We start from the raw sequence: 4,826 nt of genomic DNA, 5'->3' as shown, positions 1-4,826 counted from the left end.
AACATGCTGATGGAAAGCTAGATGAGTGGGATAATATTGTCATCTGGGCACTTCTTTTCTGAAGTACTGTTTCCTGGATTCCAGCTGTGCTTTCTGTGGCAGATTTAGAGTATGTGGCTGATTCACTTAATAATATCTGGCAATTAGAAAGTCTTTGAATCAGATTTCTTACAGTGCTTTGCCAATGTTTTGTGCAACTCATAACATGCCTTGATAGGTCCTACACATTTTTACAGCTATGGGACGCTAAGGCACACATGGAGTGAATTGCTCTCGGTCATTCATCAAGTTAGTGACAGGAGTGAGAATTTAGTCCAGCAGGTATCAGAAGGGGAGAGCGTGTGATAGTGTTAGGAAGAGACCTCTTCTTTTACCATGCTCTCCTTTCAGGCAACATGTGCCATCTTTGAAGTGGTGTCAGCATTGCAGTTGAGCAAAACTGTGCAGGAGCTGTTCCCGGAGTTGTTCACTGTTCTTCTGCAGCAGATCAGCCAAACCCTAGGACAAAAGATGCCTTTGCCCAGGATGAGACGCCGAAGGAGGTTATTTAGAAAAGGACAACAACTATGTGAGGGCAACCCTTGCAGGTAATTAGAAGAAAGGGAGCAAAACAAAGAGAATCCCAGTCCATTTGTGTGACACTCCCCAGGAGTTCTCAGGGTTATGAGGCACCTTACCATCACCTGCTTTTAATATGAGAAAGTCTTGTTTGTGCTTGCTATAGGTCAGTTCCCTGAAACCACCAAGCTCTGGCAACACAAACACTACTATCTAGGCCTCCTCAGGCCTCAGTCTCTTTGTCCTCTCTTTCTGACTACAGCTTAGAGAATCTCTATCAACAGATTCTCCTCTAAGAGAAGTCTCCCTGCGATTTACGTGCATCTCCCCACCAATCGGCTTTCCCCCATCTCTTAGTTTAAAAACTGCTCTACAGCCTTTTAAATGTTTAGTGCCAGTAGTCTGGTTCCACCCTGGTTTAGGTGGAGCCCATCCTTCCTGTATAGGCTCCCCCTCTCCCAAAAGTGTCCCCAGTTCTTGATAAATCCAAACCCCTCTTCCCTACACCATCGTCTCATCCACGCATTGAGACTCTGAAGCTTTGCCTGCCTACCTGGTCCTGCGCATGGAACTGGAAGCATTTCCAAGAATGCCACCATAGAGGTCCTGGATTTCAGTCTCTTTCCTAGCAACCTAAATTTGGCCTCCAGGACATCTCTCCTACCCTTCCCTATGTCATTGAGACCTACATGTACCACGACCACCGGCTCCTCCCCAGCACTACACATAAGTCTATCTAGATGCCTCTAGCATTTTGTCTCTTTTGCTCTCTGTTTCCCTCAAACACTCCTGTGGATGTCCCTTTAGGCAGATTCCTTATTCATGGGAGAATAGGTTTGTTGATTCTATAGCCCCACTCTAGCCAGGCAATCAGGTACATTTCTATCCAATTAGGCTTTCTCTGGGGAAGCTAATTAGTACTAGTAGTTACCAGAGTGCTGACCCCAAGTACAAGCTCTCAGCACCCTGTCACATCTCGCTGGACATAGGGCCCCAAAATATCCATTAGTGGTCACTAATCTCTCTGTGTCCCAGCTTTTGGGGTCTGATTGTGAATTTTTTCCATATTACTGTACTGTGCTAGTGCCCATACACCTTGCAGATAGGAGAAAGTGACTGCAAAATGTTGTCCATAGCAACACTAGTAATATGAGATGTATGAGACTGAAATACCTCCTGGGAATTAAGTCCTTCCAAAAACAGTGGTCCCCAGGATACTGTCAATGGATGAACTGTCAATGAACAACAGACCTGACAAGTAACTGGGGTTTCCTGACTGCTTAGGCTGTGCCTTTCTATTGGTTACTACAGTTCTGTGCCTCTTTTCCCCCAGGCTTTCTATTGAAGCATTAGAGGCTGTGCTTCTCAAGGCTATGAATGAGAAGCTGATACGAACTCTCTGGAAGCAGAAAACTTGGATGCTTCTTGAAAATCCGCAGACTCACCACGAGGGGGTGTGTTTGCTGGTGAGGTAAGAGATCTAGGAGACAGCACTTCATCCTCAGGGATCGGCAACAAATAGAGTGACTGACAGGGAACTTTCAGGTATAGCTTTGTGCGGGGTGCCCTGGGTGAGAAACACAGAGCTTCCATGCGTAGGTTTTAGAGTTGTATGGTCATAGCAGCTAAGCTTTTGAAGTGCACAGTCTGCCCCATAAGTGGTTCCTTTTGTCTTCCAGGGTTCTGCAAAGATCTGGACTAATAACAGTGGAGATCATACAGAGCCTCCTTCCCTGGGTAAATTCCCCATCAGAAAAGCAGCGAGTCACCAGCACAGCTTTCTTTGCTCAGGTATGAGCAGTTCCACCATTAGGCTGTTATCTGTTGTTTACCTTTCTCTGAGGAATTGTACAGTTCAGTTCATAGGAATTCATTTTAGATAGTAGAATGTGTCCTTTATAAGGAAATCTCATAAGGAACTTCATTACACCTTTCTTAATCATTTTCTCTTTGTTATTTTGGGGGCCTATACTAGCCTAGCCTAGCTGCCTATTCTAGTTGCTGGTTAAGAGAGAGTGAGCAAGATATAGATAGGCTACGTCTACATTGGCAAGATTTTGCGCAAATAGGGTATGTCTACACTACAGCACTAATTCGAATTAACTTAATTCAAATTAGTTAATTTGAAATAAGCTAATTCGAATGAGTGCATTTAGACCTAAAAACTAATTCGAATGAGCATTTTGCTAATTCGAAATAGCATGTCCACATTGAGTGGACCCTGAACCGAAGTTAAGGCTGGCCAGAACCAGTGCCGTCAGGGCATCAGGTTAGGACTTAAGGTGTGGAGCTGCTTCCTCAGGCTAGCCGAGGGCTGTGCTTAAAAAGACCTGACCCCCACCCCGGACAGACAGTTCTCAGGATTCCCCGCTTGCATGTCTAACTCGATGGGGACATCAAAGCAGTCCTGTCTTGGAGTGCCCTGAATGCCCACACTCGGCACATTTCAGCACTCGACCATCAGCCCGGCTGCACTTGCCGCAGGCTGCCATCAGGGGGAGGTCAATCAGGGGGCTATCAGGATCCAGGAGGCCCTACAGGAAAGCTTCCACCCCGAGGAGCCCGCAGAGCCACCCCAGTCCTCCCCATCGGGGGCTCGTGCCCCATTCCTCCCTCACCTCCTTCCACTTACCCTTCCCGAGCCCCCTCTTCCTGATGTAAAAAATAAAGGACATGTGTTCAAAAATAGAAACTCTCTTTATTTAACAAAACTGGGGGCGGAGGGGATTAACCTCTGGGGGACTGGGAAAAGGAGGTGGGAGAGGGGAAGAAAGAGGGTGGGAGAGGGGAGGTGGAAACCTGGGAGGAGGGAGCTGGAAGGGGGAAGCCAGGGGAAGAAGGAGGAGGGGAAGTATAAAACTATGGTACGCCATATCTTCAGAACTGTGTACAGATGTGGTCTTCTCACCTCAAAAACGATATGGCCTTGGAAAGGGTTCAGAAAAGGGCAAGTACAATGATTAGGGGTTTGGAACAGGTCCCATATGAAGAGAGGCTAAAGAGATTGCGACTTTTCAGCTTAGAAAAGAGGAGACTGAGGGGGGATATGATAGAGGTCTATAAAATCATGAGTGGTGTGGAGAGGGTGCATAAAGAAAAGTTCTTCATTAGTTCCCATAATAGAAGGACTAGAGGACACCAAATGAAATGAATGGACATCAGGTTTAAAACTAATAAAAGAAAGTTCTTCTTCACACAAAGTTCTTCTTATAGTCAACCTGTGGAACTCCTTGCCACAGGAGGCTTTGAAGCCTAGAACTATAACAGAGTTTAAAGAGAAGTTAGATAAATTCATGGAGGTTGGGTCCGTGGAGTGCTATTAGCCAGGGGGTAGGAATGGTGTCCCTGGCCTCTGTTTGTGGAAGGCTGAAGATGGATGGCACGAGACAAATGGCTTGGTCATTGTCTTCGGTCCATTCCCTCTGGGGTACCTGGTGTTGGCCGCTGTCGGCAGACAGGCTACTGGACTAGATGGACCTTTGGTCTGACCCAGTACGGCCATTCTTATGTTCTTATGTACTAAGCGCAGGGCTCAGGGTCGGGGGTCTCACTGGAACAACTTGATTTTCATGCAAACCTGCTCCTGGGTTTGGATGTGGCCTTTGGTGGCCAGGCTGGCAGCTATCCTGCCCTAGACGGCTGCATTCCTGTGCCTAGTGTGGAGGTCGTGGACGCTGGAGGCCTCCCCCCAAACCTCGATAATGTCCACGATCTCTGCACTAGACCAGGCAGGCGCCTGCCTCTTGTGGCCCTGGGCAGGCTCCTAGGAGCCGCCAGCCTGGTCCTGAGAAGAGGCGGAGGGCTGGGTGGCAGCAGGTGGCTGGCTCATGCCATGCCAGGTGCAGGGTCTGCTGGCTGGGTGCTGGCAGGCTTGCCACTGGCACAGGCACTGTAGCCAGACCATGCCCCTTTAAGGGCTCTGGGGCTGGGAGAGGGGCAGAAAAGTTTCCCTGGTTTGGCCCAGAGTGGCCATCAGGGCAACCTGATTAGGGTTAGCCTCCAACTAGTTCGAATTAAGTGGCTACACAGCCCTTAATTTGAACTACACAATTCGAACGAGGCGTTACTCCTCGTAGAATGAGGTATACCTAGTTCGAATTAAGCGCTCCGCTAGTTCGATTTAAATTCGAACTAGCAGTTTGTATGTATAGCCGCTATTAAAGTTCATTCGAACTAACGGCTGTTAGTTTGAATTAACTTTGTACTGTAGACATACCCATACTTTTAACGCAAGAGTTTTTGCGTTAGAATATTTGCGCAAGAGAGCG

The 4,826-nt window shown here is 47.7% G+C and overlaps 1 long non-coding RNA gene across 1 annotated transcript; it reads left to right on the top strand.

Annotated features, from left to right (window-relative positions):
• Positions 1-416: 416 nt before the first annotated feature.
• LOC149523322 (uncharacterized) lies at positions 417-2,368 on the top strand. Its single transcript, XR_016347153.1, has 3 exons — positions 417-587; positions 1,892-2,029; positions 2,238-2,368. It is a non-coding gene; the product is annotated as an uncharacterized LOC149523322 (long non-coding RNA).
• The last annotated feature ends 2,458 nt before the right edge of the window (positions 2,369-4,826 follow it).

Source organism: Pelodiscus sinensis, chromosome 18 (assembly GCF_052426305.1).
Source record: "Pelodiscus sinensis isolate ZL-2025 chromosome 18, ASM5242630v1, whole genome shotgun sequence".
Lineage (NCBI taxonomy): Eukaryota > Metazoa > Chordata > Testudines > Trionychidae > Pelodiscus > Pelodiscus sinensis.
The sequence above is the reverse complement of the archived record's forward strand: the minus strand, read 5'-3'. Positions and strand labels throughout refer to the sequence as shown.